Source organism: Panthera leo, chromosome D4 (genome assembly GCF_018350215.1).
Source record: "Panthera leo isolate Ple1 chromosome D4, P.leo_Ple1_pat1.1, whole genome shotgun sequence".
NCBI classification, from domain to species: Eukaryota; Metazoa; Chordata; class Mammalia; order Carnivora; family Felidae; genus Panthera; species Panthera leo.
Window position 1 is genome coordinate 65,769,998 of NC_056691.1, and position 22,779 is coordinate 65,792,776.

General features: G+C 37.8%; 1 pseudogene; it reads left to right on the top strand.

Moving 5' to 3' along the window:
* Positions 1-643: 643 nt before the first annotated feature.
* Positions 644-1,592, top strand: LOC122204431 (annotated as a pseudogene).
* Positions 1,593-22,779: the final 21,187 nt, after the last annotated feature.

Here is a 22,779-nt window from a genome sequence, read left to right on the forward strand (position 1 = left end):
CTAGTGCTTTGTGTCTCTCAAAAATAAATAAACATTAAAAAAATAAAAATAAAAGGGGTGGGTGATATAAAGTCAGAAAATGCAGACTGGAATAGTGGCTCACACTGTGTTTTATATATATTTTACCTCTATGAATTTCACTTTCCTCACATTATTATAGTGATGATGAAATGAGTAATATGTGTGAGTGTATTTGTAAATTACAAGACTCTAAACCAATGTTATTGTTAATGACTACTATGAAATAAAATCAAGTACATAGTTACTTTGAACAGGTTAAGCACACCGTCTCCAAAATGATGATATTCAAAGTGGGGTCTGTGGGTCCAAAGAACAGGAAGTAACAAATGTTTGTTAGATGCAAATAGTTCTTTCCTGCCTCAGAACTGTGTATCATAATCCCAGCAAATGGAATACAAAAGCCTATAATTTTTAATAAGCTATCAATGTAATTTTTACACATCTTCAATCCCTTCCCTTAAGAGCCAGAAGAGAAATTCAAACAGCTAACCTCAGAGTTCTTAGCACCACTCCAGCTGTTGTGGGCACACACATGGTGCCCCTCCTCCAGTGATATCTGCACATGGTAATATGCACTGATGCGTTATGCTCACATGAAGTTTTCTCTTCTGGATTACTCCAGGTATAAAAAAGTAAAATGGACAGGATGAACTGGACAGAGATTGAGTTCATTCTGCAGGGACTTTCTGAGTACCCCAAAGTGGAAAAACTCCTTTTCGTCATGTGCTTGATGATGTACCTGGTGATCCTGCTAGGGAACAGCACCTTGATCATACTAACTCTCCTAGATTCCCGCCTCCATACGCCCATGTACTTCTTCCTTGGTAATCTTTCCTTCCTAAATATTTGTTACACGTCCTCCTTTATCCCCTTAATGTTAATTCACTTCCTATCACAGAAGAAAACCATCTCCTTCCTTAGATGTGTTGTTCAGATGTCTGTCTCCTACACTATGGGGTCCACCGAGTGCGTGCTTCTAGCAGTGATGGCATATGACCGTTACGTGGCCATCTGTAACCCTCTGAGATACCCCATCATCATGAGCAAGGCACTTTGTATTCAGATGGCAGCCCTCTCCTGGGGACTGGGCTTTCTCAATTCACTGATAAAAACTATACTTGCAATACAGTTGCCCTTCTGTGGAAAAAATGCCATTAACCACTTTGTGAAATATTGGCCTTTGTCAAGCTGGCTTGTACACATAATACTTTGATTGAGATTGCTATAATGTTAGGCAATGTAATATTTTTGTTTATTCCATTATTGTAAATTTGTATCCCCTACATTTTCATCCTTTCTACTGTACTAAGAATCAATTCAGCAGAAGGAAGAAAAAAGGCCTTCTGTACCTGTTCAGCCCACTTAACAGTAGTGACCTTGTTTTATGGGACAATCCTCTTCATATACATGAAGCCAAAGTCCAAAGACTCTGCTGTTGACAAATTGATTGCTCTATGGAGTAGTCACTCCCATGCCAATGATATGCCTATCATCTATAGCCTGGGGAACACAGAGGTGTTGGAGCTGTGAGAAAAATGATGAGTAGACAGTGGCTCTGGAGGAAAGGATGAAAAACTTACATCTTTGAGTTCATGCACAAAATAAACTCATAGATTTGAGGCAAAAGTTTTTCATATAAACAAAACAAAGGAAATAAAGATTGTAGGTAGAATTACAGAATTTAGGAGTTGGAAAGCAATTTCAAGACAATAATATAACTTTACCTTTCATGAAAATGTTGTTACAAAATGTAAAGACAACCAGTATAAGAAGTGAGCATAAACTTTGAGAAATAAGAAAAAAATGAGATTAAGCTTTTCCAAGAAAATCTAGTACAGATGATCTTTAATTGATGGTGTTATATCCTAATAAACCCATTGAAACTTGAGAATATCACAAGCCAATAAAGCCTTTAATACACCTAATCTACTGAACATCAGAGCTTAGCCTAGCCTAACTTGAATATGCTCAGAACACTTACATTAGCCTATAATTGGTCAAAAACATCTCATACAAAGCCTGTTGACAATAGAGTATTGAATACTTCATATAACTTATTGAGTACTGTACTGAAACTGAAAAACAGAATGGTTGTTTGGGTACGGGATGGTTTGAGTGTTATCAGCTCTTTACTCTCATGATCATGTGTCTCAGCCTGGAAGCTGGGGCCACTGCCATTTCCTAGCGCAACAAAAGAGTAGCATACCACATGTTACTAGCCCACAAAAAGATCACAATTCAAATTTTAAAGTAAGGTTTCTATTGAATGCATATAATTTTCACATCATTGTGAAGTCGACATATCCTAAGTCAAACCATTTTAATGTATGGACCATCTGTATGTATGTCTACTGAACAAGTAAAACATGTATTTTTCAGTTCCCTTTCAAGAGAACTACTTGAGTTTTCCTGTTTGTTTGTCTATTACTGATTTTTGTTTTACCCAAGGATTTGACCTGAGTCTAACCTAATCTTTCAGGTACATATTTCCCCTTCTTCTTTCCCTCCTTTTTCTCCCATGTTTGCACATGCTGTGCTACATTCACTATTACCTCTCCAATTATATCATGTTCTTTCACATCTAAAGACAACAGCTACTTCATCCCCATCATCACATTTCTCTTTCTATGGTAACAGCCCAGAAATCTCATTAAACACAATTCAAGTGTTAGATCTTCTACAAATCTTTCCAAAGTTTACTGGGCTAGTTATTCCCTTCTCTATGCTGCGCTGAGTTTTATCTCTGTTATGGCTATTTTCCTTTTATACTATAAACATTTGTTAAATTCTGAAATCCCCCCATGTCAGAACTCACTGTTCTCTGTATCAAGTTGAATGTCAAATATATTTAAAACAGTAGGCACGGGGTGCCTGAGTGGCTCAGTCATTTAAGCATGCAACTGTTGGTTTCGGCTCAGGTCAAGATCTCGTGGTTCTTGAGTCAAGCCCCACATTTGGTTCTGTGCTGATGGTGTGTATAGAGATTCTCTCTCTCTCTCTTTCTCTCTCTCTCTCTCTCTCTCTCTCTCTGTCTGCTCCTTCTCTCTCTCTCTCTCAAAATAAATAAATAAAACATGTAATAAAAATTACTTTAAAATGTCTTTAAAATAAAACAGTAGCCAGTATTTAACTACTGAATTAACATTTCTTTTAAAATGTTTGTTTGTTTGTTTACTTACAGAAGGAGCAGGGGAGGGGCAGAAAAAAGGAGAGAAATATTTCCAAGAAGGCTCTATGCTGTCAGCAGAGTCTGACCTGTGGCTCAGTCCATAAACCATAATATCATGACCTAAGCAGAGATCAAAAGTCAGACGCTTAACGGAGGCACCCAGGGTCCCCAACATTTTCAAAGAAGAATAAAATATAGTCCAAGTCCTTGATATAATACAGAAAGATAAGAGAACTTGAATTTATGCATTATTTCATTGACTAAACAACATATCCAACAGCTTTGGGTAAAATATCAGCTAATATTAAATGTATGGACATATAAGGGCAGATAAAAGAATGATACATATACTGAAGAGGTCATTTGGGTTGGGTAAGGCAAAAATCATATCAGTGTATAATTATTCTATAATGAGGAATTGCTGGGGAAAAATATATCAATTGTATAAACCCTTCCCAAGGTATACTGACAATTTCACTCTTTCAGAAGCAAGAGTCATTTTAAATATTTCCTTTTAAAAGAATCCCCTTCAAATTTCTCGTAATAATTTTAGTTTTATTTTTTATGTGATATCCTAACATCTATTTATACATAATACAGGTGAGCTGCCTGGTACAGTGCCACAGCCTGAGCTGGATGAGGAGAGTAGCTCTGCTCAAGGGCCATCCAGCAAAGGTTTCAACAACTCAACAGAGTTCAGGAGGGAATCCCTGCTTGTTCTGCCCAGCAGGGTGTTTGGGGGCCTGAAGTAATAAGTAAAATGTCAACATGAAAGGGAGTCCCAGTTCAGGTTGTCAGAACTCAAGTAGACTTTAATAAATGTTTATTTCGGTGTGCCATTGAGATTTTATCATTGTTTATTACTTTGTTTCATTGTAGCAATATAAGACTGATGTAGCAATGACTGGTTTGATCACCTATCCAACACTGACTCACCTGGTCTTTATCCCTCTTAAAAGATTCATAATTTTATTGATTTGTCTATCCTATTTTTATCCATAGGGAAATATCTTGGTAAGTCCAAACCCCTACCTTACTTCCTAGAATATTAGCATTTTTACCTTTCATGCTGAGATATACAATCCATCTGGAATTAATTTTTGTTTATCATATAAGCCAAGGTCAAGATTTATTTTTTACCCTGTGCACACTATTCAACTCAACATGACTTTATTGAAAAGCTTCCTTCTCCACTGCACTGCAGCGTCACTTTTGAATAAACTGACCATATATGTTTGGATCTCTTTTGGACCTCTTGTTCTGTTCCACTAGTCTATTCTTATCTGTGCTACATTATCTTATTAGATATAGCTCTATAATAAGGCTTGATTTGGGTCCTCTAAATTATTTCTTCTTTATGGGTGTGTTAGCTAGTGTTGGCATTTGTATATTTTAGTGTCTGCTTATCTATTTTCACAATATACCTGCTGAAATTCTGAGACTGCCTTGAACCTACATTTCAATTTGGAAAGAATGACATCTTCTGAGAGTAAACTGAGGGCTGATGGGGGGTGGGAGGGAGGGTCGGGTGGGTGGTGGGTATTGAGGAGGGCACCTGTTGGGATGAGCACTAGGTGTTGTATGGAAACCAATTTGACAATAAATTTCATATATTAAAAAAAAAAAAGAATGAAGGAATGATATCTTTAGATTACTGAATCTTCTAATCCATTAATTTAGCCTTTAAAAATTTCTCTCAATAATTTTTTATTGATTTTTCTTGTATACATGCCTTGCACATATTAGGTTTATTCATATATTTTTATATTTTTGATAAATTATAAATTATGCTTTAAATTCTATTTAAACTCTATTATATATTGTGCTTTAAATTGTATTTTTTTACTTTCTTATTATTGGTATGTAGTGATTTTTGTATAAGTTTATAACAATAAATTATTTATTTATTTATAATAATTATATATAATATATAAATATATATTATAATAATTATATATAATTATTTATTTATATAAATTGTTAATTTATTAACAATCTTGGTAAATTCACTTTTTTGCAACAATTTTTTAAATTTTTAATCGAAGTATAGTTGACATTAAATTTATTTATTAATTCCAGTATTTGTAGAACACTTGAGTATTCTATATACATATAGTATCATTCATAAATAGTGACAGATTTGTGTTCATTATTTATATAATTTATTATTACTTTTAATACTGACTGTAAATTCTGGTACTATTATAAGTGGCATATTCAGGAGCTGAGACAAATAAGGTAAAATGAGAGAATTTTATTTGAAAAATGTATTGGTGCCTGAAAATGGCTAAGGACTATTTAAAACTAGGTTTTAGATTCCAAAAATATTAAGATTCCTCTTGTAAAACAAACAAGCAGATTGTAGGAGACATAAAATATTTCTAGTTCCAAAATACTATAGCAAATATAAAGTCCATCTTCTTAGTACCAGCTGTAAATGAGCTCCCAGGAATCCTTTAAAATGTATTTCTAATGATTTTAGTGAGACTGAACAGAAGAGAATAAGTAAAAAAAAATACATTACTCTCTGATTTCTAATAAATGTAAAGCAAATTAACAAATTTCCAAGTAAGTTGTGTAAAACAACTTAGGACACAGTAAACAGTAGGGCATGATATCTGCTCAGAGATTGTTAATTAATCCCAGATGGACTGTACATCTCAATATGAAAGGTAAAATGTAAAGGTTTTAGAAAGTAAGATAAGGAGGCTTGGACTACCAGGATATTTCCCTAGTTTCTTTGTAAGACAGAGTGAAAATTGGTTTCAGAATTTTAAAACTCAGTTAAAATCATGAACTTACAATATTGTAATTACTACAAGAATCTGATTAACTTGGAGTCTATTCAAATATGTAATGCTGATTGCCCTCTGTCAAGGTTGCTATATAGTATTAAACTTTTTGGTTCTAATATAGTATTATTTTTATAACTTTTTGTTCTTCTCCACCTATGATGCATTACATAGTTTTTCTTGTCATCCAAGCTAGGACACTTGACAATGAAAGAGAACTATTACTAGTTATACCAGGGAAACTGGTGTTAAGTAGACTAGTTCTGAGCAAATGAGACATATGGTCACCATTCTAAGGTTGGTTCTATTAGGAGCAACATGTTCCAAAGACACAAGATGTTTCACTAAAAAAAAAGCAGGCATTATGCTTTGTTTGTGCCCTGGCTGACAGCAACTACTTAAGCTTTGCTCTGAATGTGATGTCTTCCAAGGTCCGGATGTAAGTTCATGGAGTCATGCTTCTCTGGGACTCAGGTGGTAACAATTTAAGATATAATTCCACATTTGTGGGTCCAATTCTGGGTTCTCTATTCTATTCCATTGGTCTTTTTGTCAGTTTTTGTGCCAATTCCATAATGTCTTGATGATTACAGATTTGTAGTAAAGTCTGGGATTGTGATGCCTCCCACTTTGGTTTTCTTTTTCAACATTACTTTGGCTATTTCAGGTCTTTTGTAGTTCCATACAAATTTTAGGATTGTTTGTTCTAGCTCTGAGAATGCCAGTGCAGTTTTGATGGGGATTACATTGAATGTGTAGATTGCTTTGGGTAATATCAACATTTTAACAATATTTGTTCTTCCAATCCATGAGCATGGAATGTTTTTCCATTTCTTTCTGTCAACTTCCTTCATAAATTTTCTAAACTTTTCAGCATACAGATATTTTACAACTTTGGTTAGGTTTATTCCTAGATATTTTATGGTTCTTGGTGCAATTGTAAATGGGATCAATGTCTTGATTTCTCTTTCTGTGGCTTTATTTTTGGTGTATAGAAATGTAACCAATTTCTGTGCATTGATTTTACATCCTGCAACTTTGCTGAATTCATGTATCAGTTATCACAGCTTTTTGGTGGAGTCTTTAGAGTTTTCCACATAGAAGATCATGTCATCTGTGAAAAGTGAAAGTTTGGCTTCTTCTTTGCCAATTTGGATGCCATTTATTTCATTTTGTTATCTGATTGCTGAGGCTATGACATCCAACACCATGTTAAACAACAGTGGTGAGAGTGGGCATCCCTGTTATGTTCCTAATCTCAGGGGAAATCTCTTAGTTTTTCACCACTGAGGATGATTTTAGCTATGGGCTTTTCATATATATCTTATATGATGCTAAGGTATGTTCCTTCTATCCCAACTTTCTTGAGGGTTTTTATTAAGAAAGGATATGTATTTTGTCAAATACTTTTTCTGCACATGGTTCTTATCCTTTCTTCTTTTAATGTGATGTATCACACTGATTAATTTGCAAGTACTGAGCCAGCCTTGCAGCCCAGGAATGAATCCCACTTGATCATGGTGAATAATTATTTTAATATACTGTTGAATTCGATTTGCTAGTATCTTATTGAGAATTTCTGCATCCATGTTCATCAGGGATATTGGCCTGTAATTCTCCTTTTACTGCGGTCTCTGTCTGGTTTGGTAATCAAGGTAATTCTGGCTTTATAGAATGAGTCTGGAAGCTTTCCTTCTGTTTATATTTTTTGGAACAGCTTGAGAAGAATAGGTATGGCCAACTAAACTTTTACAAAGCAGGAAAGAGTGTCCAATGGAAAAAAGATAGTCTCTTTAGCAAATGGGGCTGGGAGAACTGGACAGTAACATGTAGAAGAAGGAAACTAGACCACTTTCTTACACCATACACAAAAATAAACACAAAATGGATGAAAGACCTAAAAGTGAGACAGGAAACCATCAAAACCCTAGAGGAGAAAACAGGCAACAACCTCTTTGACTTCAGCCGTGGCAACTTCTTACTCGACATGTCTCCAAAGGCAAGGGAAATAAAAGCAAAAATGAACTACTGAGACTTCATCAAGATAAAAAGCTTCTGCATGTCAAAGGAAACAATCAAAAAATGAATAAGACAACTGACAGAAAGGGAAAAGATATTTGCAAATGACATATCCAATAAAGGGTTAGAGTCCAAAATCTATAAAGAACTTATCAAACTTAACATCTGAAAAACAAATAATCCAGTGAAGAAATGGGCAGAAGATATGAATAGACACTTTTCCAGGGAAGATATCCAGATGGCCAACAGGTACATGAAAAGATGTTCAACATTACTCATCATCAGGGAAATACAAATCAAAACCACACTGAGATACCACCTCACACCAGTCAGAGTGGCTAAAATAAACAACTCAGGGAACAACAGATGTTGGCAAGGATATGGAGAAACTGTTACACTGTTGGTGGGAATGCAAACTGGTGCAGCTACTCTGGAGAACACCAGAGTAGCTTTGTGGAGGTTCCTCAAAAAATTAAAAACAGGTTTACCCTATGACCCAGCAATAGAATTACTAGGAATTTATCCAAAGGATATAGAAATATTGATTCGTAGGAGCACATGTACTCCAGTGTTTATAGCAGTGCTTTCAACAATAGCCAAATTATGGAATAAGCCAAAATGTCCATCAATTGATGAATGGATAAAGAAGATGTGGGAGGAGCCAAGATGTCGGAACAGCATGGAAGCTTTTTGTATGTCTCACATCGATGAAATACAGCCAGAGCAACACTAAACTATCCCACACACTTAGAAAACTGATTGGCAGATTAACACAACAACCTGCACAACCTGAACCACAGAATTCAGCAGGTACATGACACGAAGAACTGAACTTGGGGAGCAAGAAGCCCCAAAAGGTAGGGAACCCCTTTTGCGGGTGGAGAGAGGATGGAGACTGGGGAGCGGGGAGCATATGGGAAAAGCACCCCTCCCCAAAAGCAGCTGGAGAGAAAGTGGAAAATTGGAAACAGCCTCAGGGACTATACTAAAAAGGGAGAAAGGATAAAGGAGAGATAAATTCCATTAAGACTAAACAAGGGGAGTGCAAAGGCTGCAGTTCTGCAGCTCGATACCTGGCAGTGCTCTGGTGGGCAAGGATAATCCCCAGGAACAGAGTGGGGTCCAGGAGATTCTCAGTCCACATGGGGAAAAGTGGTTCCACTGCTGAAAGGACATTTGGTAGAGAATATTGAAGCCACCTGGTCCCAGCAGACCCCAGAAGTCAGCCATATTCGCTGGTGCTGGGGCAAGGTTGTTGAGGGTGAAGACTGGTGCCAGATGTGTGTTATGATTTTCCATGGTCTCTGAAACACTGAGGCTACACTGTCTTGCGATCTTTTTTGGGGGAGGGCTAGCACCTGGCTGCAGTCTTGGGGCACTGGCAACAGCAGGGTCCAGCAGGCGTTCCTGGGTACAGCCGACATTCGGCCATTGCTCATTTGGCTATTGCTCAGTGAGACCCTCCCACAGAGGGGCGGGGCAGGTCAAAGCAGAGTCCTTCGGAAGTAGGGGGCCAGGGAAAACAGCCGCATCTGAGACAAAACTTGGGAGAGAGGTACTGCCTAGGGCCTGGTCACGGAGAGTGGAAAGGCAGGGAGTGCATGAGAGCTGAAGACAGAGGACCGGTGCGCAATTGCTGATCCATGAGAATAGACTGGGTGGCTGGGTGGCGCCATTTTTCACAGCTCCCTTGCATGCGCATGCTCACCGACAAGCACCTCAACAATCCACCCCAGTAGGCTAACAGCACCATCTAGTGGAGAGAGAAGCTGTTACACCGAGCCCTGCCCAACTGGGCCAACTTTGCTCTTCAAACACAAACCTCACCACCGGCTTAATTCAAGGACTATAAAGAGCTACAAGGAGTGACCTCTAGGGGAAAACAAAGCAATTTCAGTCCTACTTCAATATGTTGGCAGGTTCATCTATTCATTTTTTTTCTCTCTCTTTTTCCTTTTTCTCTTTTACAATTCTTTTCTTTTTCTTGAATACAGAAAGAGAAAAACCTCATTTTTATTTTCAATTTTTATTAAAAATATTTTTAATTTTTACTACTATATTTTTTACTTTTGTGTAAATTTTTCAAATTCTACTTTACTTCCATCATTTTATTTGTCTACTTCAGTGTACAAACCTTTTCAAATTTTCAAACAATTTCCATTTTTATGTTTTTCCTTTTTCTCTTTTTCATTTCTTTTCTTTTTCTTGAATGCAGAAAGAAAAACCTCATTTTTACTTTCAATTTCTTTTAAAAATATTTTTATTTAATTTTTATTACTATATTTTTTACTTTTATGTACATTTTTTCAAATTCTATCTTACTCCCATCATTTTATTTGTCAACTATAGTGTATTCACTTTTTCAAATTTTTAAACGATTTCTTTTTTGTCTTTTCTTTTCTTTTTTCTTTTTTTATCATTTTTCTCATTTTCTGTCTTTTTCTTAAATACATAAAGGAAATTAATATTTCCTTTTTAATTATTATTAAAAATATTTTTCTATAATTTTTTTCTACTATATTCTCTATTTTGTGTATTTTAGTCTACTTTAGTGTATTCATTTTTTCAAATTCTCAAACAGTTTCCTTTTTTTTCTCTTCCCACCTTTATTTTTTGTTTCTCTAATCTGTCAAACCACTTTCTACACCCAGACCAAAACACACCTAGGATCTAGCATCATCTATTCAATTTGTGTGTGTGTGTGTGTGTGTTTAAATTTTAATTTTAATATTTTTTAATTTTAATTTTTTTAATTTCAATTTTTCTACCTCATTAATTCCTTTTCTCCCTTCAAAATGACAAAACGAAGGAATTCACCCCAAAAGAAAGAGCACGAAGAAACGACAACCGAGGATTTAACCAACACAGACACAAGCAAGATGTCTGAACCAGAATTATAATCACGATAATAAGGATACTAGCTGGAGTCGAAAATAGATTAGAAACACTTTCTGTGGAGAAAAAAGAAGTAAAAGCTAGTCAGGATGAAATAAAAAATGCTAAAAGTGAGCTGCAATCTTGAATGGTTGCCATAGTGGCAAGAATAGATGAGGCAGAGCAGCGAGTCAGCAATATGGAGGACAAACTTATGGAGAATAATGAAGCAGAAAAAAAGAGGGGGATTAAGGCAAAAGAGCACAACTTAAGAATTAGGGAAATCAGTGACTCACTAAAAAGGAACAACATCAGAATCATAGGGGGAGAGAGAAATAGGGGTAGAAGGATACGTAAGCTAATCATAGCGGAAAACTTTGCTAACCTGGGGAAAGATACAGACATCAAAATCCACGAAGCACAGAGGACCCCCATTAGATTCAACAAAAACCAGCCATCAACAGGGCATATTATAGTCAAATTCACATAATACTCAAGCAAGGAAAGAATCATGAAAGCAGCAAGGGAAAAAAAGTCCCTAACCTACAAGAGAAGACAGATCAGGTTTGCAGCAGACCTATCCACAGAAACTTGGCAGGCAAGAAAGGAGTGGCAGGATATATTCAGTGTGCTGAATCAGAAAAACATGTAGCCAAGAATTCTTTATCCAGCAAGGCTGTCATTCAAAATAGAAGGAGAGATTAAAAACTTTCCCAGACAAACAAGAATTAAGGAGTTTGTGACCACTAAACCAGCCCTGCAAGAAATTTTAAGGGCAACTCTCTGAGGGGAGAAAAGATGAAAATATATATATACCAAAAGCAACAAAAGTATAGAAAGGACCAGAGAACACCACCAGAAACTCCAACCCTACAAGCATCATAATGGCAATAAATTCATATCTTTCAGTACTCACTCTAAATGTCAATGGACTCAATGCGCCAATCAAAAGACATAGGGTAACATAATGGATAAGAAAACAAGACCCATGTATATGCTGTTTACAAGAGACCCACTTTAGACCTAAAGACACCTACAGGTTGAAAATAAGGGGATGGAGAACCATCTATCATGCTAATGGTCAACAAAAGAAAGCCGGAATACCCATACTTATATCAGACAATCTAGACTTTAAAATAAAGACCATATCAAGAGATGCAGAAGGGCATTATATCATAATCAAGGGGTCTATAGACCAAGAAGACGTAACAATTGTAAATATTTAGGCGCCAAATGTGGAAGCACCCAAATATATAGATCAACTAATCACAGACATAAAGAAACTCATCAATAGTAATACCATAATAGTAGGAGACTTCAACACCCCACTCACGGTAATGGACAGATCATCTAATCAAAAAATCAACAAGGAAACAATGGCTTTGAATGACACACTGGACCAGATGGACTTAACAGATATACTCAGAACATTTCACCCTAAAACAGCAGAATATATATTCTTCTCCAGTGTACATGGAACATTCTCCAGAATAGACCATATACTCAGACACAAAGGAGCCCTAAGTGAGTACAAAAGGATTGAGACCATACTGTGCGTATTTTCAGACCACAACGCTATGAAACTCGAAATCAACCTCAAGAAAAAATTTGGAACGGTAACAAATACTTGAAGACTGAAGAACATCCTACTAAAGAATGAATGGGCTAACCAAGAAGTTAAAGAGGAAATTGAAAAGTATATGGAAGTCAATGAAAATGATAACACCACAACCCAAAACCTCTGGGATGCAGCGAAAGCAGTCATAAGAGGAAAGTATATAGCAACTCAGGCCTTCCTAAAGAAGGAAGAAGGATCTCAGACACACAACCTAACCTTACGCCTTAAGGAGCTGGAAAAAGAACAGCAAATAAAACCCAAAACCAGCAGAAGACAGGAAATAATAAAGATTAGAGCAGAAATTAATGCTATCAAAACAACAACAACAAAAAAACAGTAGAACAGATCAATTAAACTAGAAGCTGTTTCTTTGAAAGAATTAACAAAATATAAGCCACTAGCCAGTTTGATCAAGAAGAAAAAGGAAAGGACCCAAATAAGTAAAATCAAGAATGAAAGAGGAGAAATCACAACCAACACAACAGAAATAAAAACAATAATAAGAGAATATTTTGAGCAATTATATGCCAATAAAATGGGCAATCTGGAAGAAATGGACAAATTCCTAGAAACATATACACTACCAAAACTGAAACAGGAAGAAATAGAAAATTTGAACAGACCCATAAGCAGTAAGGAAATCGAATTAGTAATCAAAAAGCTGCCAAAAAACAAGAGTCCAGGGCCAGATGGCTTTCCAGGGGAATTCTACCAAACATTTAAGGAAGAGTTAACGAAGATGGTGGTGTAGGAGGACACTGGGCTCACCACATCCTGCTGATCACTTAGATTCCACCTACACCTGCCTAAATAACCCAGAAAACCACCAGAAGACTAGCAGAACGGAGTCTCCGGAGCCAAGCGCAGATGAGAGACCCACGGAAGAGGGTAGGAAGGGCAAGGAGGTGGTGTGCGCTCCACGGACTGGTGGGAGGGGGCTGGGGTGGAGGGGCGGCCCACCGGCAAAGCAGAGCCCCCAAGTATGGCTGGCAAAAGCAGAGGGGCCGGACGGAGTGTGTTCTGACAGCAAGCGGGACTTAAAATCTGGAAGGTTATAAGCTAACAGCTCTGCATGGAGAAGGGGAGGTCTGGAGGATGATGGGAGGGAGAGTTGTTGACCCCCGGAAGACAGAGCACAGCTTGGCGGGGAACAAAGGCACTCGCCAGTGCCATCTCCCTCGCCCAAGCCCCAACCAAAATCCCAAAGGGAACGAGTTGCTGCCGAGGAACTTGCTTGCACCGTGCAAACACCCAAAGCTATGCTTCTGCAGATCCATCCCTCCAGCGGGTATGACTCCCTCCCAGTGCTGCAGGGCCCCTCCCGAAGCGGATCTCCGAAGGAAAAGCAAGCTAAGCCTGCCCCTCCTGCCCCCGTGCACCTTGCCTACCCACCCCAGCTAATACGCCAGATGCCCTGTACCACAAGCCTGGCAGTGTGCAAGTAGCCCAGACGGGCCATGCCACCCCAGAGTGAATCCTGCTCCTAGGAGAGGGGAAGAGAAGATACACACCAGTCTGACTGTGGCCCCAGCGGTGGGATGGGGGCAGACACCAGGTCTGACTGTGGCCCCGCCCACCAACACAAGTTATTCAAGACAGCACAGTGGAAGTGCCCCACAGTCCCGCACCACTCCAGGGACTATCCAAAATGACGAAATGGGAGAATTCCCCTCAGAAAAACGTCCAGGAAATAACAACAGCTAACAAACTGATCAAAAACGATTTAAACAATATAACAGAAAGTGAATTTAGAATAATAGTCATAAAAGTAATCGCTGGGCTTGAACACAGTATAAAGGAGAGCAGAGAATCTACTGCTACAGAGATCAAGGGACTAAGGAACAGCCAGGAGGAGCTAACAAATGCTATTAATGAGCTGCAAAATAAAATGGAGACAACCACGGCTCGGATTGAAGAAGCAGAGGAGAATAGGTGAACTAGAAGATAAAATTATGGAAAAAGAAGAAGCTGAGAAAAAGAGAGATAAAAAAATCCAGGAGTATGAGGGGAAAATTAGAGAACTAAGTGATGCACTAAAGAGAAATAATCTACGCATAATTGGTATTCCAGAGGAGGAAGAGAGAGGGAAAGGTGCTGAAGGTGTACTGGAAGAAATCATAGCTGAGAATTCCCTGATCTGGGGAAGGAAAAAGGCATTGAAATCCAAGAGGCACAGAGAACTCCCTTCAGATGTAACTTGAATCGATCTTCTGCACAACATATCATAGTGAAACTGGCAAAATACAAGGATAAAGAGAAAATTCTGAGAGCGGCTAGAGATAAACGTGCTCTAACATATAAAGGGAGACCTATAAGGCTCGTGACCAATCTCTCCACTGAAACTTGGCAGGCCAGAAAGGGATGGCAGGAGATCTTCAATGTGATGACCAGAAAAAATATGCAGCCAAGAATCCTTTATCCAGCAAGTCTGTCATTTAGAATAGAAGGAGAGATAAAGGTCTTCCCAAACAAACAAAAACTGAAGGAATTTGTCACCACCAAACCAGCCCTACAAGAGATCCTAAGGGGGATTCTGTGAGACAAAGTACCAGAGACATCGCTACAAGCATGAAACCTACATACGTCACAAACTCTAAACCTGTATCTTTCTATAATAACACTGAATGTAAATGGACTAAATGCGCCAACCAAAAGACATAGGGTATCAGAATGGATAAAAAAACAAGACCCATCTATTTGCTGTCTACAAGAGACTCATTTTAGACCTGAGGACACCTTCAGATTGAGAGTGAGGGGATGGAGAACTATTTATCATGCTACTGGAAGCCGAAAGAAAGCTGGAGTAGCCATACTTATATCAGACAAACTAGACTTTAAATTAAAGGCTGTAACAAGAGATGAAGAAGGGCATTATATAATAATTACAGGGTCTATCCATCAGGAAGAGCTACAATTATAAATGTCTATGCGCCGAATACCATAGCCGCCAAATATATAAAACAATCACAAACATAAGCAACCTTATTTTTTTTTTCATTTTTTATTTTATTTATTTATTTTTTAATATATGAAATTTATTGTCAAATTGGTTTCCATACTACACCCAGTGCTCATCCCAAAAGGTGCCCTCCTCAATACCCATCACCCACCCTCCCTTCCCTCCCACCCCCCATCAACCCTCAGTTTGTTCTCAGTTTTTAACAGTCTCTTATGCTTTGGCTCTCTCCCACTCTAACCTCTTTTTTTTTTCTTTCCTTCCACTCCCCCATGGGAGGTTTCTGTTAAGTTTCTCAGGATCCACATAAGAGTGAAACCATATGGTATCTGTCTTTCTCTGTATGGCTTATTTCACTTAGCATCACACTCTCCAGTTCCATCCACGTTGCTACAAAAGGCCATATTTCATTCTTTCTAATTGCCACGTAGTATTCCATTGTGTATATAAACCACAATTTCTTTATCCATTCATCAGTTGATGGACATTTAGGCTCTTTCCACAATTTGGCTATTGTTGAGAGTGCTGCTATAAACATTGGGGTACAAGTGCCCCTATACATCAGTACTCCTGTATCCCTTGGATAAATTCCTAGCAGTGCTATTGCTGGGTCATAGGGTAGGTCTATTTTTAATTTTCTGAGGAACCTCCACACTATAAGCAACCTTATTGATAAGAATGTGGTAATTGTAGGGGACTTTAACACCCCACTTACAGAAATGGATAGATCATCTAGACACACGGTCAATAAAGAAACAAGGGCCCTGAATGATACATTGGATCAGATGGACTTGACAGATATATTTAGAACTCTGCATCCCAAAGCAACAGAATATACTTTCTTCTTGAGTGCACATGGAACATTCTCCAAGATAGATCACATACTGGGTCACAAAACAGCCCTTCATAAGTATACAAGAATTGAAATCACACCATGCATACTTTCAGACCACAATGCTATGAAGCTTGAAATCAACCACAAGAAAAAGTCTGGAAAACCTCCAAAAGCATGGAGGTTAAAGAACACCCTACTAAAGAATGAATGGGTCAACCAGGCAATTAGAGAAGAAATTTAAAAATATATGGAAACAAACAAAAATGAAAATACAACAATCCAAACGCTTTGGGATGCAGCAGAAGGAGTCCTGAGAGGAAAATACATTGCAATCCAGGCCTATCTCAAGAAACAAGAAAAATCCCAAATACAAAATCTAACGGCACACCTGAAGGAAATAGAAGCAGAACAGCAAAGACAGCCTAAACCCAGCAGAAGAAGAGAAATAATAAAGATCAGAGCAGAAATAAACAATATAGAATCTAAAAAAACTGTAGAGCAGATCAATGAAACCAAGAGGTGGTTTTTTGAAAAAATAAACAAAATTCATAAACCTCTAGTTAAGCTTCTCAAAAAGAAAAGGGAGATGACCCAAATAGATAAAAACATGAATGAAAATGGAATTATTACAACCAATCCCTCACAGATACAAGCAATTATCAGGGAATACTATGAAAAATTATATGCCAACAAATTGGACAACCTGGAACAAATGGACAAATTCCTAAACACCCACACACTTCCAAAACTCAATCAGGAGGAAATAGAAAGCTTGAACAGACCCATAACCAGCAAAGAAATTGAATCAGTCATCAAAAATATTCCAAGAATTAAGAGTCCAGGACCAGATGGCTTCCCAGGGGAGTTCTACCAGACGTTTAAAGCAGAGATAATACCTATCCTTCTCAAGCTATTCCAAAAAATAGAAAGGGAAGGAAAACTTCCAGACTCATTCTATGAAGCCAGTATTACTTTGATTCCTAAACCAGACAGAGACCCAGTAAAAAAAAAGAGAACTACAGACCAATATCCCTGATGAATATGGATGCAAAAATTCTCAATAAGATACTAGCAAATCAAATTCAATGGCATATAAAAAGAATTATTCACCATGATCAAGTGGGATTCATTCCTGGGATGCAGGGCTGGTTCAACATTCGCAAATCAATCAACGTGATACATCACATTAATTAAAGAAAATATAAGAACCATATGATCCTATCAATCTATGCAGAAAAGGCATTTGACAAAATTCAGCAATGTTTCTTAATAAAAACCCTGGAGAAAGTCGGGATAGAAGGAACATACTTCAAGATCATAAAAGCCATTTATAAAAAGCCCACAGCTAATATCATCCTCAATGGGGAAAAACTGAGAGCTTTTTCCCTGAGATCAGGAATACGACAGGGATGTCCACTCTCACCGCTGTTGTTTAACATAGTGTTGGAAGTTCTAGAATCAGCAATCAGACAACGAAAGGAAATCAAAGGCATCAAAATTGGCAAAGATGAAGTTAATCTTTCACTTTTTGCAGATGACATGATATTATACATGGAAAATCCAATAGACTCCACCAAAAGCTTGCTAGAACTTATACATGAATTCAGCAAAGTTGCAGGATACAAAATCAATGTACAGAAATCAGTTGCATTCTTATACACTAATAATGAAGCAACAGAAAGACAAATAAAGAAACTGATCCCATTCACAATTGCACCAAGAAGCATAAAATACCTAGGAATAAATCTAACCAAAGATGTAAAAGATCTGTATGCTGAAAACTATAGAAAGCTTATGAAGGAAATTGAAGAAGATACAAAGAAATGGAAAAACATTCCGTGCTCATGGATTGGAAGAATAAATATTGTCAAAATGTCAATACTACCCAAAGCTATCTACACATTCAATGCAATCCCAATCAAAATTGCACCAGCATTCTTCTCGAAACTAGAACAAGCAATCCTAAAATTCATATGGAACCACAAAAGGCCCCAAATAGCCAAAGTAATTTTGAAGAAGAAGACCAAAGCTGGAGGCATCACAATCCCAGACTTTAGCCTCTACTACAAAGCTGTCATCATCAAGACAGCATGGTATTGGCACAAAAACAGACACATAGAGCAATGGAATAGAATAGAAACCCCAGAACTAGACCCATAAACGTATGGCCAACTAATCTGTGACAAAGCAGGAAAGAACATCCAATGGAAAAAAGACAGTCTCTTTAACAAATGGTGCTGGGAGAACTGGACAGCAACATGCAGAAGATGAAACTAGACCACTTTCTCACACCATTCACAAAAATAAACTCAAAATGGATAAAGGACCTGAATGTGAGACAGGAAACCATCAAAACCCTAGAGGAGAAAGCAGGAAAAGACCTCTCTGACCTCAGCTGTAGCAATTTCTTACTTGACACATCCCCAAAGGGAAGGGAATTAAAAGCAAAAAATGAACTACTGGGACCTTATGAAGATAAAAAGCTTCTGCACAGCAAAGGAAACAACCAACAAAACTAAAAGGCAACCAACGGAATGGGAAAAGATATTTGCAAATGACATATCGGACAAAGGGCTAGTATCCAAAATCTATAAAGAGCTCACCAAACTCCACACCTGAAAAACAAATAACCCAGTGAAGAAATGGGCAGAAAACATGAATAGACACTTCTCTAAAGAAGACATCCGGATGGCCAACAGGCACATGAAAAGATGCTCAATGTCACTCCTCATCAGGGAAATACAAATCAAAACCACACTCAGATATCACCTCACACCAGTCAGAGTGGCCAAAATGAAGAAATCAGGAGACTATAGATGCTGGAGAGGATGTGGAGAAACGGGAACCCTCTTGCACTGTTGGTGGGAATGCAAATTGGTGCAGCCTCTCTGGAAAACAGTGTGGAGATTCCTCAGAAAATTAAAAATAGACCTACCCTATGACCCAGCAATAGCACTGCTAGGAATTTACCCAAGGGATACAGGAGTACTGATGCACAGGGGCACTTGTACCCCAATGTTTATAGCAGCACTCTCAACAATAGCCAAATTATGGAAAGAGCCTAAATGTCCATCAACTGATGAATGGATAAAGAAATTGTGGTTTATATACACAATGGAGTACTACGTGGCAATGAGAAAGAATGAAATATGGCCCTTTGTAGCAATATGGATGGAACTGGAGAGTGTGATGCTAAGTGAAATAAGCCATACAGAGAAAGACAGATACCATATGGTTTCACTCTTATGTGGATCCTGAGAAACTTAACAGAAACCCATGGGGGAGGGGAAGGAAAGAAAAAAAAAAGAGGTTAGAGTGGGAGAGAGCCAAAGCATAAGAGACTGTTAAAAACTGAGAACAAACTGAGGGTTGATGGGGGGTGGGAGGGAGGGGAGGGTGGGTGATGGGTATTGAGGAGGGCACCTTTTGGGATGAGCACTGGGTGTTGTATGGAAACCAATTTGACAATAAATTTCATATATTGAATAAAATAAAATAAAATAAAATGCAAAAAAAAATAATAAGGAAGAGTTAACACCTATTCTCTTGAAACTGTTCCAAAAAATAGAAATGGAAGGAAAACTTCCAAACTCTTTCTATGAAGCCAGCATTACCCTGATTCCAAAACCAAACAGAGACCCCACTAAAAAGGAGAACTATAGACCAATTTCCCTGATGAACATGGATGCAAAAATCCTCAACAAGATATTAGCCACCAGACCCAACAATACATTAAAAAAATTATTCACCACGACCAAGTGGGACTTATACTTAGAATGCAGGGCTGGTTCAATATCCGCAAAACAATTAATGTGATTCATCACATCAAAAAAGAAAGGACAAGAACCATATGATCCTCTCAATAGATGCAAAGAAAGCATTTGACAAAATACAGCATCCTTTCTTGATAAAAACTCTCAAGAGGGTAGAGAGAGAAGGATCATACCTCAAGATAATAAAAGCCATAACGATGGGGAAAAACTGAGAGCTTTCCGCTAAGGTCAGGAACAAGACAGGGATGTCCACTCTTACCACTGTTATTCAACAGAGTATTGGAAGTCTTAGCCTCTGCAATCAGACAACACAAAGAAATAAAAGGCATCCTAATTGTCCAGGAGGAGGTCAAACTTTCACTCTTCACAGATGACATGATACTCTGTATGGAAAACCCAAAAGATTCCACCAAAAAACTGCTAGAAGTGATTCATGAATTCAGCAAAGTTGCAGGATATAAAATCAATGCACAGAAATCGGTTGCATTCCTATACACCAACAATGAAGCAACAGAAAGAGAAATCAAGGAATCAATACCATTTACAGTTGCACAAAAAAACATAAAATACCTAGGAATAAATCTAACCAAAGAGATGAAAAAATATATACACTGAAAACTATAGAGAGCTTGAAAGAAACTGAAGAAGACAGAAAGAAATGGAAAAAGATTCCATGCTCCTGGATAGGAATAACAGATATTGTTAAAATGTTGATACTACCCAAAGCAGTCTACATATTCAATGAAATCGCTATCAAAGTAACACCAGCATTCTTCACAGAGCTAGAACAAATAATCCTAAAATTTGTATGGAACCAGAAAAGACCCCAAATAGCCAAAGCGATCTTGAAAAAGAAAACCAAAGCAGGAGGCATAACAATTCCAGACTTCAAGCTATACTACAAAGGTGTAATCATCAAGACAGTATGGTACTGGCACAAAAACAGACACTCAGATCAATGGAACAGAATAGAGAACCCAGAAATGGACCCACAAATGTATGGTGAACTAATCTTTCACAAAGCAGGAAAGAATATCCAATGGAATAAAGACAGTCGCTTCAGCAAGTAGTGCTGGGAAAACTGGACAGCAACATGCAGAAGAATGAACCTGGACCACTTTCTTACACCATACACAAAAATAAACTCAAAATGGATGAAAGACCTCAATGTAAGACAGGAAGCCATCAAAATCCTTGAGGAGAAAGAAGGCAAAAACCTCTTTGATCTTGGCCGCAGCAACTTCTTACTCAACACGTCTCTGGAGGCAAGGGAAACAAAAGCAAAAATGAACTACTGGGACCTCATCAAAATAAAGAGCTTCTGCACAGCAAAGGGAACAATCAGCAAAACTAAAAGGCAACCAACAGAATGGGAGAAGATATTTGCAAATGACATATCAGATAAAGGGTTAGTATCCAAGATCTATAAAGAACTTATCAAACTCAACACCCAAAAAACAAATAATCCAGTGAAGAAATGGGCAAAAGACATGAATAGACACTTCTCCAAAGAAGACATCCAGATGGTGAAAAGACACATTAAAAAAATGCTCCACATCACTCATCATCAGGGAATTACAAATCAAAACCACAGTGAGATACCACCTTACACCTCTCAGAATGGCTAACATTAGCAACTCAAGCAACAACAGATGTTGGCGAGGATGCGGAGAAAGAGGATCTCTTTTGCATTGTTGGTGGGAATGCAAGATGGTGCAGCCACTCTGGAAAACAGCGTGGAGGTTTCTCAAAAAACTAAAAACAGAACTACCCTACAACCCAGCAATTGCACTACTAGTCATTTATCCAAGGGATACAGATATGCTGTTTCAAAGGGACACATGCACCCCCATGTTTATAGCAGCACTATCAACAATAGCCAAAGTATGGAAAGAGCCCAAATGTCCATCAATGGATGAATGGATAAAGAAGATGAGGTATATATATACAATGGAGTATTACTCGGCAATCAAAAAGAATGAAATCTTTCCATGTGCAACTACATGGATGGAACTGGAGGGTATTATGCTAAGTGAAAGTAGTCAGTCAGAGAAAGACAAAACTCAAATGACTTCACTCATATGAGCACTTTAAGAGACAAAACAGATGAACATAAATGAATGGAAACAAAAATAATATAAAAACAGGGAGGAGGACAAAACAGAAGAGACTCATAAATATGGAGAACAAACTGAGGGTTGCTGGAGGAGTTGTGGGAGGGGGGATGGGCTAAATGGGTAAGGAGAATTAAGGAATCTACTCCAGAAATCATTGCTTCACTATATACTAACTAATTTGGATGTAAATTTTAAAAAATAAAAAATAAAAAAAGATGTGGTTTATATACACACAATGGAATACTACTTGGCAATGAGAAAGAATGAAATCTTACTATGTGCACCAATGTGGATGAAACTGGTGGGTATGATGCTAAGTGAAATAAGTTAGAGAAAGACAGATATCCCATGTTTTCAGTCATATGTGGAACTTGAGAAACTTAACAGAAGACCGTGGGGGAAGGGAAGGGGAAAAAATAGTTCCAAACAGAGAGGGAGCCAAATCATAAGAGACTCTTAAATACAGAGAACAAACTGAGGGTTGATGGGGGAGGAGGGGAGAAAAATGGGTGATGGACATTGAGGAGGAGGAGGGCACTTGGGATGAGCACTGGGTGTTATATGCAAGCGATGAATCATGGTAATCTACTCCCAAAATTAAAAGC